The sequence below is a fragment of the Serinus canaria genome, chromosome 15, assembly GCF_022539315.1.
Source record: "Serinus canaria isolate serCan28SL12 chromosome 15, serCan2020, whole genome shotgun sequence".
Lineage (NCBI taxonomy): Eukaryota > Metazoa > Chordata > Aves > Passeriformes > Fringillidae > Serinus > Serinus canaria.
Genome location: NC_066329.1, coordinates 13,428,917 through 13,447,216, shown reverse-complemented (window position 1 = coordinate 13,447,216; position 18,300 = coordinate 13,428,917). Strand labels below are relative to the sequence as shown.

The 18,300-nt window shown below is 48.4% G+C and overlaps 1 long non-coding RNA gene across 1 annotated transcript in view; it reads right to left on the bottom strand.

Annotated features, from left to right (window-relative positions):
• The window catches only part of LOC108962404 (uncharacterized), a 37,085-nt gene extending 18,872 nt beyond the window's left edge, over window positions 1-18,213 (bottom strand). Inside the window, exon 1 of the long non-coding RNA XR_001991029.3 lies at window positions 18,041-18,213. This is a non-coding gene — a long non-coding RNA (uncharacterized LOC108962404). The remainder of the gene's footprint in view (window positions 1-18,040) is intronic.
• Window positions 18,214-18,300: the final 87 nt, after the last annotated feature.

Here is an 18,300-nt window from a genome sequence, read left to right as displayed (position 1 = left end):
AGGGATTTGACCGAGCATTTATAGTTTTCAAGTCAATATTTTAATTGCTATTACTGTTATTAAAATTGCAGTTTTGCTTCATCTTGTTACAGCTTTTACCTTTTCTCATTCCCTAAGAAAGAAAATAACTTTAGCAGGAACAAAGGCTGAGGGGCTGAGCAAAAGGCAGCCATAAGAGCCTTATCAAAGCCCCAACAGAGTGGGAATAATTATTCACACTCTGTTGGGGGTTCTAGAAAGACCATCTGAGGAAAAGGATCACTCAGCCTTTTCAACATGTGAAATTAAAGAAAACCACTAGAAATTCAGTCCAGGCTTGGGAGGGGGAAGTCAACCAGGGGCAGCTGAGAGGAAGATGTGGCTGCTCTCTGGCACCTGGCTCCCAGCAGCAGCTGCCCACTGGCCCAGCTGGGCAGTGCCACCACAGCAGCTCTGGGTGGCAGGAGCCCTGGTGCCACCTGAGCACACAGAGTGACCCACAGTGCCAGCAGGAAGTGAGCAGGGAGCCCCAGGAAAAGAGGTTCTCCCAGAGCTTTCCAGAACTGGCATTTGGGATGTGGAAGAGGGATTTCCCTGCAGCCTGTTATCCCAGAGCTTTCCAGAACTGGCATTTGGGATGTGGAAGAGGGATTTCCCTGCAGCCTGTTATCCCAGAGCTTTCCAGAACTGGCATTTGGGATGTGGAAGAGGGATTTCCCTGCAGCCTGTTATCCCAGAGCTTTCCAGGACTGGCTTTGGGATGTGGAAAAGGGATTTCCCTGCAGCCTGTTATCCCAGAGCTTTCCAGAACTGGTGTTTGGGATGTGGAAGAGGGATTTCCCTGCAGCCTGTTATCCCAGAGCTTTCCAGAACTGGCGTTTGGGATGAGGAAAAGGGATTTCCCTGCAGCCTGTTATCCCAGAGCTTTCCAGGACTGGTGTTTGGGACACTGTGAAAGGAGCCCGTGGCTCCCCACAGCCCTCTCAGTTTGGCTCTGCAGTGCTGGGGAGCAGCAGCAGATCAAAGTGATGGTGCACACAGATATTGGCGTTTGGAGACTGGGAGATAAATAATTCATACATTGGAAATGGAGTTGGGTTGGGGATATTATAGATTAATTCCATCTCACACTCTTATTCCTCATTCCCACCACCCCCTTTTTTTTTTTGCTAGTGGGAGACCTACTGCCCTTGTCCCTTTCTTCTGATTTCTGAATCTGCCACAGGCACTGTTAGAATTACAGCAGTGATAAGAAAATATCAGGCGTGGGATTTGAATTAATGCTTTTAGACAAATCTCCATTCCATCTCTAATTCTAATGCTAATTACATTTGCAGATCAAAGCCTGTTCGTTAAAGTTTTGCTTTTGAATACATGTAAAGATTTTACTTTTTTGTTTGATTTTTTCCCCATTTTTGGAGAAATGCTTCTTCCAGTAGAGACCAGATGTTCCCAAAATCTCCCTTTGGACCAGCCCAGCTTTGGTGCTCTGTTTTCCTTTCTTTGAGTCTGTTGTCTGCCCTGGGTGCAGCATTGTTCTGTCACTGTGTAGCCAATCCATCTTCCTGACTTATTTGGTTTCTCTTTAGGAAAAGCCAGTGATAACTTAATAATCCCAAACGTGTTTAACTGCCTGTTCAGCATGCCAACTGCAGGTATTCAAAATTTGGATCAGTTTCAATGAGATTATGAGATTACAGGGAAGAGATTCGAATTATACAGAGAGACAATTGAGTTATTTTTATTTTTCCCTCTGACTCTCAGATTTATATGATTTACCCTTCCCATCTGCTTCTACAACTAGCAGGACTAGAAATTATTACTTCTGGTTCTGGGGTTATTTTTCCCTATTTGAAGCAGAACCTTTCTAACATGAGCTCCTTCAATTGGGATTTTCAGAAACAGAAACATCAACATGGTGCAAGTCTTGCTAAAACCCCAAAACCTGGCGACACAGGCAGTGGTCTCAGTGCACCCACTCTGAGCCTGGCGTGCCCATACACGAGCACAGGATCAGGGCCTGGTTTACAAGGGTCAGGTAATGAAAGTCAGGGAAAGCCAGGAATTTCTAACACCAAGACATAAGACAGATTTTTAACACCAGAGCCTCAGGGGCTGTAGCAAAAGAGTAGGAGCTCATTTGGGGAGGGAATAAAAAGGAGGGAGAAGAGAATGGTGGGATTGAAGTGTGGAAAGAGGGGATTAGGTGCTGAAAGAGGCTGGGGTGCATGCAGGAGGAAGCAGAAAGGGTTCAGAGGGTGAAAAAGCCAATTAGTGGAGTATAAATCTAAAAAAGCCAATTTCTGAACTAAAGAGGTGTTAACTAAAGGCAGCCAAGGAGAGGATTAGTCAAGGAAGTGACCGGGTGCAGTTTGGCAGAAGGGGGATTGCTGAGGCTGGGACTGGACCCAGCTCCAGTGCATTCCCTGCAAACCTCTGTGAGGAGAGCTGCTCCCTGCTGGGGCAGCTGCTCTCCCAGCCCGGAGTGAGCTCAGAGCCTTCTCCCTTCTTTTTATTTCCTCCCCAAGTCCAAGTGCTATCAGAAAAAGCTGCTTCCAATACACAACCAGTTCTGCTGGAACTCACCCCCCTGGAATTATAGTATTTCTTTTTGAATAGCATTTGCTGCTCTCTCATCTATTCCCTGGAAGTTTATACACAGACATAGAGATCAAACTTGTAGCTATGGGGATTCCCTGCTGTCACAAGATTATTAGAAATTATCTAACTAGAAGAAATCCTCTTTCCTTTTGTCTTCTAAAATGCTGCAGGATGGACGAGGACACACCAGGTAGATGCAGGCTGCAATCCTAAAGCTGAGGGTTAGGAAGCATCTGCATGCAGTTGGGAATACAGCTCCACATGGGAAAAAAGAATAAAAAATAAACCCACTGAATTACCAGGCCAAGCCTTCAGCTGGGTAAATCAGCATTTCTCCCTTCAGCTCACTGGAACTGTGCCTATTTATATCATCTGAGAATCTAGACAGTTATCTGGGCTTGCCAGCTCACTGTAGGGATAATCAGAGCTTTAGCCAATTAAATGTTCATTAGGGCAAGACAGAAAGGAGACCAGGAGCCAGAACTCAGAAGCAGTCAGCACTTCTGCTCCCGTTGTTTTTCCAGAGGAATCATTCCTGTCCTGTGCACTGTGAGCTGGGTCAGACCTGCTGGCAGCTCCTCTAGCTCAGAGCCTGGGATTCTCTCCTGTTCAGGGCTGTGGCAGCCTGCTCACCTCAGCTCAGCACAGCACAGCACAGCACAGCACAGCTATCTCAGCACAGCACAGCTCAACTCAGCACAGCACAGCACAGCTCACCTATCTCAGCACAAAGCTCCTCACCCTCCTCCCCGGGCTGGCAGCAGCAGCACAGGTGGGATGTGGATCCCTGGGCTGGCAGCAGCACAGGTGGGATGTGGATCCCTGGACTGGCAGCAGCAGAGGTGGGATGTGGATCCCTGGGCTGGCAGCAGCACGTGGATTGGACCTGGCTGGCACGCAGCACAGGTGGGATGTGGATCCCTGGCTGGCAGCAGCAGCAGCACAGGTGGGATGTGGATCCTGGCTGCCGCAGCACGTGGGATGTGTCCCTGGGCTGGCAGCAGCACAGGTGGGAAGTGGATCCCTGGGCGGGCAGCAGCACAGGTGGGATGGGGATCCCTGGGCTGGCAGCAGCAGCACAGGTGGGATGTGGATCCCTGGGCTGGCAGCAGCAGCACGTGGGTGGACCTGGCTGGCGCACCAAGGTGGGATGTGGATCCCTGGGCTGGCAGCAGCAGCAGCACAGGTGGGATGTGGATCCCTGGGCTGGCAGCAGCACAGGTGGGATGTGGATCCCTGGGCTGGCAGCAGCAGCAGCACAGGTGGGATGTGGATCCCTGGGCTGGCAGCAGCAGCAGCACAGGTGGGATGTGGATCCCCGGGCTGGCAGCAGCAGCAGCACAGGTGGGATGTGGATCCCCGGGCTGGCAGCAGCAGCAGCACAGGTGGGATGTGGATCCCTGGGCTGGCAGCAGCAGCACAGGTGGGATGTGGATCCCCGGGCTGGCAGCAGCAGCAGCACAGGTGGGATGTGGATCCCTGGACTGGCAGCAGCACAGGTGGGATGTGGATCCCTGGGCTGGCAGCAGCAGAGGTGGGATGTGGATCCCTGGGCTGGCAGCAGCACGCACAGGTGGGATGTGGACCCGGTTGGCAGCACACGGGGGATGGATCCCTGGCTGGCAGCAGCACAGGTGGGATGTGGATCCCTGGGCTGGCAGCAGCAGCAGCACAGGTGGGATGTGGATCCCTGGACTGGCAGCAGCACAGGTGGGATGTGGATCCCTGGGCTGGCAGCAGCACAGGTGGGATGTGGATCCCTTCCTGTGCCCAGCTGCTTTGGGCAGTCTCCAAGTGCCACGCTGTGATACCAAATCACACAGTACAAGACCCAACCTGCAGCCTACTCTGGCATTAATCTGACAGGGAACACCTGGAAATCAGGAGAGGACAGGAGCGGGGAGTCCCAAATGTAATTTCCCTAGGAGGCTGTCATTTACCCTGTGTACAGAAATAGCAGCAAGGCTCCCACACCACGGATGACTCATTTAAATCCCAGTCAGACTCAGCACCATCTGTCCCTCCACAGCCACCCTTGATTCATGCCCTGCATTAATGGGGGATTCCAGCCACAAGGAACAGAAACCAGTCTGGGCATGAAGAGTCAGCAGCCCCAGCATTCCCCTCTAGTGGGATTCATCACTTCACCACAATCCCCTTTGCTCCCTTGGACATGCACAGGGTACAGGCTGCTCTGCCAGGGAGGCTAAGAGGGATCTCACCATCCTGAAGCAAAGCTCTCTCCAAAGGTGCAGCCAGAATGTGCTGGCTGGGCTGTACAAAGCTTTTAGGAAAGGGGACTGAGAGTAGTGAGAGCTGATAATGCAGAACAGAAAAAGGTAACAACGGGACAAATGTCTTAAACACAACCCCCTTTAAAGGCTGGTGCTGTTTTTACCCATATAATGTCTGTTTTAGTGATAGGTTAGCTTCTCCCATTGCTGTGGCTCTAAAGTTTGGGGTTTCTTTTACAAATACCCTTGTCTCCTGTGAGGATAGACACGGCAGGCTGCTCTTAACTCTGACACTTTATTGTAGTCATCACCCTTGGGGGCCATGGCTCTCATATTTACAATGTCTGTCCTAAAACATTGCTCACTTTCCTCGTTCCAAGTTTTACTTCAGGATTTTCAGCTATTTTGGAAGATTGTTTTTGTGAGCATCATTTTTCTAAAGGCAGGAAGGAACTGAGCCAAAGGAAAAGGCATTACAGCACTGTCAGAAGAGAGTGAGCTGAGGACTGAAGAAGGAAGCCTAAGAGAACACGTCAAGCCTTTCAGTCTTTCATTTCTGTGGTTTCCCAACTAACACTGAAGTGTCATGATCAGCAGATTTGGATCCAGTTCTGCAGTGTCCCAGGAGGGATGCCCAGGGCTGAGGACCATTGCCATGGCAGTGGTGACCCCAGCCCAGAGCAGCAGCACAGGGAGGTGCAGGAGCAGGGACCAGCCCTGCTGCCCCACAGGGGAGGTGCAGAACATCCTCCTGCCAAATTTCAAATCCTCACCCCAAAGAACAAAGTCTGTGGAGCGTTTCAAGGTAAACATGATCAGATTTCTTAGCTCAGATGACAGCAGGGCTAATGCTGATCACCTCTAATAATGGGTTGCAGAGCCAGCCCTGCCCATGGATGGTGCCAGCCCTGGAACCCACAGGGTGAGCTGCATTCCTGGAAGCAGATCTGCAGCTTCCATCTGCACCTGTGCCACATCTGTAGGCTTTTTCCCCCCTTTCAAATTCCAGTTTGGTTTCCCTTCACATTGGCTCCAACTTCCCCACATGATATTTGCCCCCTTTCTCAGTGGGTCTGATCAGCTCATGGCGGCTGTGACAGAGAAAATCTTTGTCTTTTGAAGCGTCCATCCTTTCTGCTTTGCTCATTTTCCACTGGCAGTAATTTCCTGCCCCCTTCAAGCCCCACAGAAGTTGTGAGTGACAAATGGCACAGCTAATCTCCTTCTGGCTGAGGCACAGGCTCTGCCCAGCTTCCCTGGGAGCTGCACAAGGAGCTTGCTCTGGGGAAAACACTGACCTGGGCGCTGGCAAAGCGCCTGCAGAGACAGGCCAGGTGAGTCTCTGATCACGCACTAAACAAAAGCAATTCTTTTAATCCACAGTGGTTTAAAGGAGAGAGAAAAAAAGACACCCTAATGAAGATTAAGTAGCAGAATTCATATTAGAGGATTTCAATGTGGACTTAAGTTCACTAGGATGGAAAATGGTTACGTAAAATATGCATGACAATTGAAGTTGCTCACAAACAAGCACAATTTACTGCTAACTTTCTGATTTTCAGCAGTTAAGAAACAGTTTAAATGTTTGGGCATGCAGTTTATAAAGACTAGACAAACAGGCCAAGGTGAAATTCACAGCTGTCAAATGCCTTTGCGTCTCCTAAAATAAAGCCAGGTTGGCATATGCAGATTTGTCTGGGACTCTGCATAACCACCAGCTTCTCTTTCAGTGCGGCTTGGAAGCAAACCTGCAGCAGAATAAACACCAGTATATCTGCAGATTTCCTGCATCTGTATTTCCATGACCCCTTTCAACCTGCTACTCATCCAAAACATTGTAAAATCCAGAATGAAGTCTAAGTACATTAGTTTATAACGTCATTGCAAAAGCACTGATTTCTGCAATATAAAAAATACCTACTGACCTCTACTGTCTTCTAACCAAAATCCTATTTTCCTCGTTGACCATTCTAATTAATTAAGTGCTGCAAATGAGAATCTCTCAACAGCCAAGTGCCTGGCTCTGTCGTTTGTGTCGGCCAGCAATGACATTTTGGACATTTTGAACCTGGACCTGACAGAGCAGGTTTCCTCTCAGTCCCTGCATTCCTTCAGGAGAAGTAAGACCATCATTTTGCAGGAGAAGAAGCTGTTGCTGAGCTTGCAGTGAGCCCAGGAAGGGATGTTTGCAGCAGGCTGACGAGCCTGCAGAGCCCCATCAGCACTGCGAGTTCAGGGACACGGACTCCAATTAATGTGTTTGTAGAGGGAAATGCTGCTCCCAGCTGAGCTGAGAGTGACTTCCCAAGATAAGACCCTGCTGTTCCTCAGCTCCTCAGTCAGGTGAGTCAGGCCTGGCGGTGGGAGCTCAGATGGCAGAGGGAATTTGCCGTGGTGAATTTGAAGTGCTTACGCTGCAGTCTGCAGCCTCCACCTGCCTGCTGGCTGCTTTCTTATTTACTGTCAATTTAACAAACCTTGCCCTCTGTTGATAAGGAGTTTCAGTGCTCAGCTTAGCCCACCAATTTCCCCTGTGCTGCCCCAAGCTTTTCTAATGTCACGTTTATTTTGGTGCTACAATGCCTTTGTTTGTGCTCCCTCACACTGGCAGCAGCCCGCGTTAACTCATCAAGCCTGACAGAATGTAAAATTACTGAACAACAATAAGAATGCTGGCCCTGTTCTGGTGTATAATTAAAGCATGGTCATCCAGGGAAACTTGAGTTCCCTTTTGCAGGGAAGGCTTTTGTAATTCAGAGCAGCCTAACCCAGCAGTTATTCAGGCAGGGTAATTCTCTCTCCAGCATCTTCTCTTGGATGGGTATCTTGGGTAGGATCTCTGATGTGGGCACAGAGGATGATCTGCATCTATTCCACCTCAGGCTCTGATTTCACAAGCTTAACAGAACTGGATTGGCTCCACAATGGATTAAGAGACTTCTAGCAAAACCAGCTTGTGCTACAGGAAATGTGGGCACATGACAGGTTCAGCTCGGTCCTGATCTCAGACACTCATCACAGGATTCGCTGGTGCCTCCAGCAGGAACACGGTGCTGCACACTCTCTTCTGAGCGGAGCTTTTTGTGTTCTCCTCACCCAAATGGGTGAATTTACACCGGGGCTGCTCTGAGCTGCCTTTGGCTGCCTCAGGTGAACTGCTCTTTCTCATTTCCTCCCCTGGCTGCTGTGGCTGCTGAATTCAAGCAGCCTTTGTGCCTCATCTGAAGAACAGAATATCAAATGGGATGGAAAAGACAAAGAAGAGAAATTTAGGAACAAATTGAAATTTGTCTCCTTCCCTATTTCTAAAAGCAAATCTCATCATTCGCAACACCAGCAGAGAGAGTGGGATGGAGCCCTTCTTCCAGATGCCAGTGAGAGCTGGGGATGAAGTGTCTGCAAGCAGCTCAGCTGCTAGCAAGGGGCTGTGCTTGTTTATGAAATTCACTTCATGTGCACATGAGGCACAAAGGATGGATACTGCTGAAATTCCAGCATCCACGGCGTACATTAAGGGCTTGTCTCAGCATGCTGCAAGAGAGGTAGAAGTCTGCAGGAGTTCTGTGCTGACAGGGGTTAGGAATTGAGTGACTGATTAGGAATTACTACTATTTTACTCTTTTTTTTCAGTAACAAAAGCTCAGTTTTCACCTGATGGCAACAGAATCCCTTTGTATAAGGACTCTGCCCAGCACCACTCTGGCCCTGTTCTTGCAGGCCTGTGTTTGCTGACCACACTCACTGCTCTGCACGAGCCCACACAAAGCTGTGGAGGCAGACAGACATGCAGGAAGAATAGGTGCAATGCCACAAATCCTCCTTTGGATATGCCTGGAGACTGGGAAACAAACCAGACAAGGGCAAAATAGTCCTTCTGTTCCATTTTTCTTTTTTCTGTCTCAGTACTGCCTTTAATTGCAGTCATCTGGCTAAAGGGTTTACCTGGTGGGAAGGCAGTGGCTTTGGTTCACACTGGTGGAGCAGCAGGTTGGAACAGTGAAGTTTCAAGGAGTGAAGGAAGAGGGGGAAATAGTTCATGGTGTATCATATATTTTAGAAAAACAGGAACTTCCAAAAGTGTCAGAACTGTTCCCCTTTCATTGCTCTGACTCTTCACATTTTTCCTCTTGCACCAAAATAGACTATTTGTTTATTACAGCAGGAACTAATATTTTCCCTGTAGCCAGTTAAAAGAAATACATCCTCTTTGTGGCTTTGAAAATCCCTACAGGATTATGAATGAATACTTCAAGAGTGTATTATAAATTCAGACATGTCTATTGGGCTTTCAAGTATCACAGCGGGAGCTTCTTACTGAGGCAACCTGAGGGTAAAGGCTTTCCCACCTTTCCAAAGTGACTCCTCCCACAAAATTTTCTTGGGCTGAAGTTAAAAAAAACCACCACCCTACCTAGTTCAGCTTCTTAGAGCTGCTTCATTCTGAGCAGAAGTGAATGTAGATATAATTTAGTACAATCACATCCCCAGACGTGGCTCTGGAGCCTGCTCGCTTTTCCTGCCGCTTGCAGCACCGTGCACGCTCTTTCATGCACCTGGTTGCTTGAAACCAGTGCACTTTTCATTTTAAAGTCTGAGCAGGCTGCGTGAGGAGCTCGTTTTGCACCCCGTGCTGTCCTGGATGTGCTCTGGGCACCTGTCATTATCTGCCCAAATTCCTCTGCCAGCTGGCAGCTCCCGGGGCTGTGGCAGGAGCGCAGAGGGGGATTAGACACAGCCCATTTCTGCATCCCCTGCTGCGAGTGCTGAACCAGCAACTTTGCCACCTTTTGATCAGATGCACTCAGCACTGACACATAAATCAGGGACAGTGCTAAAGGGAGCGGGGAGGAATCAGCAACAAAGAGGCAAAATCAAGGGCAACTTGGAAGGGAAGAATGGGACTAAAGAGAGTTTTAAAAGCACATGGCTTTGAATCTATATGTACTTACTTCTAAGGGAGATGAGGGGTGTTGCTGCTTTCAAAAGAATTCACTTTTTTTCAGGCTTTTGAATGCACATCGCCCCCAGAAAAAACCTCCAGTGGGCTGAGCCTCAGAATGAACTAGGAGATGGAAATGAGTTTGAGCTGGAAACTGAAGGGCAGTTGTTAAGAAGTCCTGTCAGGCAGTCTTTGAAATTTAAGAACCACCTGCAGCAACTGGTGTAGGTGGTTCTTGTACCACTGTGCATGATGCTGAGTTAATGGCTCAGCAGATGTGCAGGGGTGCAGCTCCTTCAGCCGGAGCCAGAAAGGCTCAGAGACACAAACACAGCGTGCCTAGGGGTGCCAGCTCAAAGGACAGGGCACCAGCAAGAAGAGGTCAGAGAGGATGGGCATCTCCCAAGGGTTTCACCTGCTCTCTGAAGTGCCAGAGAAGAGGAGCTGGTGCAAGGTGCTCCAGTAGCAGTGGAGAAGGATCCAGGGGTGGCAGCTGTTCCCAGGACACACAGGAGACTGCTGAGAGGGATCCTGCCCTGTGCCCAGCTGGGAATTCCCAACGCTTCACCAGCACCTCGGTGGAAGCTGCAGCCGTTTAGGAAATTGTCTTTCAAAGACAGCTTTGGAGCAAGAAGAATGAAGAAAACTCCCAGAATAAGACATGCCTGTTCCTGCATTCTGCTGCCATGGCATTTGCCATGCTGCAATTACAGCTGGATCTGAGGGTCTGGAGAAATTCTGGCTGTCTAAACTCTCACTTTAAAACATAAAAACCCTTGGGTGCAGGAAAAAACCTTCATATGACAACACACACACACTCTCTTCCAAATTCTTGCACATATACTCAATTTTAAACATGTACAGAATTCTCTCAAGGCTCTTGAAGTACTATTTAAATACTAAATAAATAATGTACACAGGCACTTTGCAGGACAGTGGTCTGAGACACAGCCACTCCTCAAGCACTTCAGAGCACAATCGAGCACTTAGAGCAATCTGGGGCTGAACTTTGGGAAGGTGTAAGACAGGAACCTACAAATCAATGACACGAGTCTATGTGATTTAAAATCAGCCCAACAAAGGACAAGAAAACCTTACAATTTCATCCAAGCTTGACTAGAAGGCAAAAGGCTACTCTTACTTATTCCATATTGCAGTGAACTTCTGGGTCTGAGTCCAAGATTTCTACTTTTCCATTGATAAAACTGAACACCAGCTTTGTCTGATGCTCTCTGTCTGGCTTATTAAACCTGCTAATTTGTATTTATAACTGTAAATATAGAATCATAACCCAGGTCGAGCACTTTGTAAAATTCCCTGGTGTAGACTCACACAGTACAATATGACCCTAGTTTTAGTTGGCAGAAACAAGGATGGAAGCAATAAGATCTTAAGCACTTGAAAAAACAAGATTGTTATCTCGGTTTTTCAATGCTATTAGGAGAAAAGTAGCCAGCAATATGTAGGTCACCGTCAGAAGCTGCTTTGGTCGCCTGTGAACAATTTAAAGGAAGGAAGAGGTTTCCCTTTGTGGTTGAATAAGTTACTCTATATCCATGAAGGAGCTGCGGCTCAGCCCAGAGGGAGCAGCATTATCAGCAAATGAATGAACAGGGCATTCTGTGTTATGCCAGGAGCACTGTCTTTGAAAACAAGGGAGACAAGGAAAGTGGATTCAGTGTGGCTTTTATTTTCCTGTCTGCCATTGTAACCGAGCTCCTCCATTAACTCATTCTTGTCAGGCTGAATTGAAAGTGACACTTAATAACTGACACAGCATCTGCTCCCACTCCTGCAGCGCCTGTGGGCAGAGCTGCTGGGTGGGAGAGGCAGGAACTGACCCTGCTGAAGCACTCAGGACAGCTGGGCCAAGCAAGGGGGGCAACCAGCTCCTCTTCAGGTCACCTGCAACCTCCAGTTCCTACCGATGCACTGGGGGAAAATCTGCTGGATATAAATATTCTGCTTCAGCTATCAGAGCTTCATTCCTCACTGACAGCACCCCACTCACTTCCCCGGGCTACACTGGGACTTCCCAGCAGAGCAGAGCTGGAGCTGAGCTGGAGGAGAAACAATGCTGATATTTTACAGCCATGCACAATGACTGACCCAGGAGTGCAGCAGCTCCAGCCCTGCCAGGGGAACCTCCAGGCAGCCCCGGGCAGGGGGGCTGTGCCAGGCAGTGACCAGCTGGGCACTGGGGTCACACTGGCACCCTGGGCAGGGCAGGGCAGGGCTGGCAGCTCTGGATGTCCTGCAATCCCTGGCCAGTTCAGACTGCCACTCTGTGCCTGCTGTGTGACACGTGGCAATGTGTGACATGCCATGACACGGGATGACACAGGATGACATGTCACATGTGACACCAGTGACATGCTGTCCTTGCACTCCTGCAGCCCAGAGCCCACTCGCTGTGCCAGCCACCCCCAGCTCTGCCTGGCTGAGCTGAGCTCTGCAAACCAGAGCTGTGCAAACCAGACTGGCACCACTCAAACATTTGCACTGGGGCTCTCCCTGGAGCCTTTCTGTGCCCAGGTGCCAGCAGCAGAGCCGTGGCTGATCCCAGCTCCCTGGCTGAGCCTGTCTGCCTGTCTGTCCCTGCCTGAGGGTTTTTGTCACAGCCCTCAGCCCCAAGGTCAGGCTGTGTTCCCATCTTCACACGTCTGTAACTCACCCAGCAGAGGCTGCTGCTGCTGCCAGGTCCTGTTTTGTGCTGCCATCAGTGGGCAGGACAGCAGGTTTTGGTGCACTCACTTTGTTCCCTCCTTTAGGCAGGACAAACTCTGCCTTTCATCACCCCTAATCCCAGTGAACACTTCTGTCACTGCTCTGCCACAGGGATGCTCTCACAAACCTTTTGGCTGAGGCTTTTCATGATGTCCCAGTGCCATTTTTTGTGCTGTGGTTCATCCTCACCTGTGCCCTTTTCTGAGTGGAGTACAAGGAAGAAAACCCTCAAAAGTGGGACATATTTTCCCAGGGATTATCTTGACTGTTTCCCTTTCCTTCCTTTTCCATCCCTCCCCTTATTTCACGAGACTCTTTTGCAGTGGCCTAGATTTAACATCCTTTTACAGCTGATTCTTGTGGCTGCAAAGCCCTGCTAATATCACATTGTACCAGTCAGAAAAAATTATTTAGGGCAGGGAGAGTCTTTTTGGTCTGTGTTAGCACACAGATGTCTTGAGACAGAACTGCAACTCAGAGGTGCTGCTACAATGTGAAGAGTAGCAGGGGATTAAACATATTTATATCCATATCCCTGTATAGCTGTCTGGAATGGGAAGGGAACTGTTTCTTCACTCTCTTTATTTCTGATCCATAATCACCCTACTCCTTTTTATTTTTTAGACATCACCTATTTCTTTACCTTCCCTTCTACAGCCCCTTTCCTCAGCCTTTCTACTCCCTCGAATCCTTGCTGCTGAGTTATTGGAGTATTGTTCACAGCTACTCACATCAGCAGAAGGAACCCACAGGAATGATCCACTGAAACAATTCTTGACATCATTACTGCAAAGCTCTGGTGCCCCAAAGCAGCCCAAAGAGGACAATTCCCAAACGTGGCAGCACAAGGCCATGCATGGATCTGCATTTCTGTTCCAGCAGCCACAAGCCCAGCAGAAGAGGTTCCTGCTTTCCCTTGCAGCAGCCACAGTTCCCTGTGTTTGTCACAGATCACCATCTGGGCCCTTCTGCTGATTCAGTGTTTGCATGGCCGTGCTCTCCACCAGACCTTGCAGCAATTTTGAAAGCAAAACCAATGAAAAACAAACCTTCCTTCTACTTTTTTCCCCTCAGTTGCTATTTTTAAACCAGAAAATGTCACAGTTCTGCTTTGGGACACAACCAAAATAAAGCAGTGATTCAGAGGAAAATAATAAAGGGGCCAAGAATAAGGGAATGAGAATTTCTGCAATCTGCTCTAACAGGACACAGAACCACAGGGTAGCAGTGTGTGGAGGCAAAAAAAAAAAAAAAAAAAGAAAGAAAAAAAGAGAAGAAGAGCTTTGTTTGAAGAACTTGCAAGTGACTCAAGAGCTGCAGTTCCCTTCCCTCAGTGCAGGGACTGTATCATCAAAGGGCTGTTTGCATGCACAGCATTCAACAAACCAGCTTGAGAGTCTCAGGAATTTAGATAGCATCCTCTTCGAGGGGTTTGAATGGGCCTGCTGGATGTGATCCTGAGCTTTGTTCCTGGCAAGCTCGAGATCCCTTTCTGTGTGACAGCAGTGTGTGAGCCTGAGTGGCTGTGTCAGGATGGATGATCTCAGCTCCTTGAGTGGCCTCCATTGTAGGGAATACTCAGCCCTTACAGGCTGATTGCAGTGATTCTGTCCTGGCACAGCAGCCCCTGTGCAGCACAAACAAAACCAGAATAAATAGGCACAAATATTCACCATCCCTGGCCTGGGGAGTGTTGCAGGGGACCTGTGTGAAACTGCTGAGCAGCAATGCAGAGGGGCTGGACAGAGGCATTTGTGTGCACTGGTATCACTTCCCTGTGCTCATGATTTTGGACAAAGGAACACCGAATCCTCAGAGCTCGTGTGTCTGAACACATCTGATCTGTGCCTGAAGTGGGGGGACAGCACGGGCACTCAGCGCTTCCAGAATATTCTCAAGGACAGAATCATTCTGTCCCTGTTCCAGAGTGTGATCAGAAAACCTCAGGTTCATCCCCCTGGGGACTCTGACTGAACCAGAGGGGGTCAGTCCTGAATCACTTTCCAGGTTCTTTGCAGTGTTACAAGGAGAAACCCTTTGAAAGCCCTGCTCTCAGAAGGGTCCAGCACTTGTTCTCCCCTGGTGAAATGCAGGTTTGTGCACGAGGGCTTTTGGCAGGGTATCACCCCCCTAAGGTACATCATGTGTACCCTGCTGGCTTACCAGAGTGATCTAGGAAACAGATTAATCAAAGCCACTAAAGCGATGTTTGCCAGTAGGGATCAGCAGCCTGTAAAACACCCAAAGAGGCACTTTGAGCCTCTGCCCTTTCCTGTGTGACTCCATCCCAATCCCATTGCTCAAGAGCAGCCCAGGAGCTGCTCCCTGCACAGGCTGCAGCCATGGCACAGCTCCTGCCACAAACCAGCCCTGCCTGGGAGCAGCTGGAGCTGCCCTGTCTGCAGCAGAGCTGCAGGAGCACAGAGCTCTCCCTGAAGGGAGTGAGGCTGAAGAGTTCACAGGTCCTACTGTGGTAAATGCCAGGATTTGCTGACTTTTCCTGATTTTAACTCAGATGTTGAACCAGTGAGGTATCTTTGCATTAATAACCTCATTTTAACTATAGGGAAAAAATGAAATGAAGTCACGTGTGCTAAGCCAGTAAAAGAAGCAGTTCTTACCTACAGGACTTGAGAAAGAACTTGTTTCAACAGAGCTTGACTCAGAGCCTTCCAGTGCACATCTGTGGCTCCACAAAGGCAGGAGAAGTTTCCTCTGAATTGTTTTCTGCTCATAGTAAAGCAGTGGCTCTCCCTTACCTACGGAGCACTTTATTCAGGGTGCTTATCCTGCCACCTTGGAGGCTGCATTGACCACTCTGTCAAATTTTATACCTTGAAATAAATTGCACCTGACTGTTCGTGCAGATCTAGGTGGGTAAACAAAATATCTTTCTTCTGCTGAAGAGGTTTGGCTGTGCAATCAGAAGTAATTCAGTACCTGTTTAGCCTCAGTGCTGGCTAACAAAAGGCAGATTCCACGCCCTCATGGAAGAAAGATCAAAGCCTTTTTTGGCATTAATGAATGTTAAGCAAAAACCCCAAATATTTAATCAAGAGGGAACAAAACCTTAAGACTCACACAGCTGTGAGCATTTTTACAGGTTTTTGTAGTTCATATTTGAATCATATCTAAGGGTTTGTTTCCCTGTGCGTGAGCAGGATTAAAGTCCCGTGGCAAAGGGTGGGATTTTCAAAGTGGTTTTAAAACTCACAGATTCAAATGGGGCCCAGGGTGGGACAACAGGGGAAGAGCTATTAGAGGCTGTCACTTCTGAAAAAGCATTTAATGTGATGGAGTGTGGCTATGACTCAGAGGGAGCCAGAAAGGAAAGGATGCACCTGACCGGTTTTGTAAGGCTGGGTACAAGTGATACAATAATTCTTTCACAACCAAAGGGCAGTCAGCTGATATCCTGAACCTGAAGATTTGATTGCCCAGCTCAAGAGCATAATGCACTTGTCACACAGTCCCCCTGAACAATTGTAATGATGCATTATTTGCACACAGTTGTGCTGGTGAGCCTCGGTGATGGATCAGAACCCACTCAGCAGTGACCCAGCACACGAGAAACCCTGGGGGTTCTCACCCCAGGGATTTCTGGAAGAAGATGGGCAGGAAAACCACATGAAAGCTGGCCACTGATGCTGGCCCTCCCAACAAGCAGCAATCCCACTCCCCCAGGTGGTTTTGTACAGACAGCAGACAGGGCAGAGGTTCTCAGTGTGTCAGGGATTTCAGTGCAATTACTTAGGAGATGTCTCAGAGATGCTCCACCTGCTCACAGAGGTAACACAAACAAAGCCAAAGGGGCTTAGCTGGAAAATAATAATTAAGTGATAAAGGTGTCATCCAAAGGAGCAGCTGTGGATGTGACACCCAGCTGGTGTGTGAAGGGTGTGGGTGACAGAACCCAAACAGGGCTGGGGGTGGTTAGAGGGGTGGAGAGGGGGCACCTTGCAAAGGGAGGACAGAGCACACGGTGCCACAACACACTGCAGGCCAGACATGGGGAGATAATCCCTGCAGGAAGGTGGGGATGAGAACGCTGAGATAAGGGGGAATTCACTGCTGTGCCACAAAGAGGTTCTGCCTACCCAGACACACCATGAGGAACCTGCAATTCACCCAGGATCCAGGGCAGAAAAGAAGGATTGTAGCTGTGCTCTGTGAGCAGAAGGGGAAGCCATCACGCCCAACTTGGATGTGATGGTCCATGGAGGAGGAACAAGGCAAAAATAAAATTCAGGTTGTTCACCCAGAGGTTGGTAAGGATGAAAGAAAAAGAGGAAGCATCAAAGTTTCTAGGTAATCACCAGAAAGCAATGTGGAGATTTCAACTCGGATATGAGGGGACCTTCCTTTGTAAGAGCTAAAAAGAAAAACCAACTGAAAAATTAACATTCTGGTTAAAGAAAGAAAAAATGGAAATGGAGTCAGGTGATGATTTCTGTCACCCAGCCTTAGCAAACCAGAGCTGCATCTTCCTGTCCATCACAGGACAATTATTTATGCTTATGCAAAATCCTTAATTGCAAAAGAACCTTGCAGGTGCTGATGAGATGCAGTAACACTGGGCTGTGACTGAAAGCACAGTCTTGCTCTGAGCTTTAATTACAGGGGTGATGCAGCAAGTGGAGACAATGATCCTGCTCACCTCTCCCAGCTCAGCTGCGTGGAGGACTGGCAGTTAACACCCATTATTTATTGAACTGTGCAACTGGTGCATTTATTGTGGAAATCAGTGAGCCAGGGGGAAAAAAAGCAGAAGATTCTGTGCAATTTGGAAGTGTCTACTTTCAAAGCAAACCACATGAAAAATTCAGTTAAATGTTTGGAGTGAGATGCTCAGGTGATGAAAATAGGGGAATCTCCTACAAAACCAACGAAGCTTTTCATCAATTGAATCTGGTTACCTCTTTACCTTTCTCTTTTTTTTCTCAATACAGTTGAAACCCAGTATTATTTATGTGGACTGCATAATGCCCCATTAATTGAGAAATCACCTGGCAGATGAAATATTAATGTAGATAAAACCAACAAAAAATTACCTGCTAAAAAATCTTGTTTAACAAATACTTGTGTGAAGTGCTCAGCTTCTTAGAACATAGATGATGTTGAGAATTTTTATTATTCATTATTAAGAATGATGAAAAGGAGAGATATTGCTCTCTTAAATCCATCAAAGCCCAAAAGGAATCTATGTTTTACAGAAAAGGAATAGAAAAACATAAGTTATATTCCCTCGAAGGAGGTCAGTGTTCATTCTTGGAGGCCCAGAAAATGCACTTTGAAGCACATAATTATGGGTGGGAAATGAAGCCCATTGGGGAGAGCTGTAAATCCTAAACCACCAGGTGAAAAACCCACTCAGGGTCCTGTCCTAAGCCATGGTCTCTTCTACACACTTATTGAACTTGTTTCATTTTACCTCTTCTTTAGCTTCAGGATAGAAAACACCCCCTGCCTCTGACCCCACTGCCACCCAGCCCAGCAGGCAGAGCAGCTGGCCCCAGGTTGGCTCACTGCAAACATGCCCAGCTCTCTTGGGTCTGCTCACCTTGAAGATGCACTTGGGGCCTGCCCTTTCTCCTCCCTGCACAGCTGGTAACAGAGCAGAGTGTGGGTTAGAGCTGGCACTGCTTCCTTCAGTCATTATGGACAGGGCAGTCCTTACTGGGAGCAGAGGCAGCAGGAGGTGGGAGGCTCTCTGAGCCACCACGGAAGGATGGCACAGGAGCAATGAGTGGGTGAAGGAAAGCTTGGGTGGAGCACAGAGAGGGGAAGGGTGTGAGCTGAGATGGTGCTGGAGCTGCAGGC